Source organism: Arachis ipaensis, chromosome B4 (assembly GCF_059453495.1).
Source record: "Arachis ipaensis isolate K30076 ecotype BB chromosome B4, ASM5945349v1, whole genome shotgun sequence".
NCBI lineage: Eukaryota > Viridiplantae > Streptophyta > Magnoliopsida > Fabales > Fabaceae > Arachis > Arachis ipaensis.
In genome coordinates this window covers 102,332,593-102,333,329 of record NC_142439.1, presented here as the reverse complement: position 1 = coordinate 102,333,329, position 737 = coordinate 102,332,593, and positions in this window count along the sequence as shown.

Below are 737 nucleotides of genomic sequence, written 5' to 3'. Positions count from 1 at the left end.
GCTTCTCATCAGCATCCTCCCAAGGCACGTCAGCTCGACGGCCAAGCTGTGTAATCAGATATGGAAAGGGGAGAGTGCCTCGGACGTGGACCCTGGCCATATAGTACCGAATGAAGCGTGGCAGGTACAGGTCCTTACCCTCCAGCACACACCATAGGAGGGTGATTATAGCGGCAAGTATCTCAGTCTCATGGGTACTCGGCATAATAAAGTTGCTTAGGATCTGATGCCATAGCTGAGCCTCATCATTTAAGTAAGTCCGCTTGATTCCCTTTGGCATGGTGGTGTTCTGACCCATGATCCATGGAACGGTCGGGTCAAGGTCTATCCTGGTCTTGACTGCATCCCAATCAACCTTCATGAAGCGCATATCCTCCTCAGCTTTTTTATAACCATCCAGCTGATCGGATTTAGGCAGAAGCTTCAGAACATCCTCTATGGCCTCTTCAGTGACCAGTATCTACTTCCCTCTTAGGTTTACTACATCTAGGAAAGTTTTAAATAATTGCAGTAAAATTCTCTTACCCAAGATGCATTGACCTCAGTCAGGTTTCTCTCCAAGAAGAACCAGCCTCTTTGTTCTATCTGATAAGAGGTGTATTGCTGGAGTTCTTCTGGGATCTTCAGAGTCCTCTCCAGGTACAGGTTCCTGGAGGTTGCAAATACCGGATACTTCAGCTCGCAGTATCGGTTTGTAAACTTAATGGGATCAGTAGCAGGGAGTAGCTGGTCAGCCT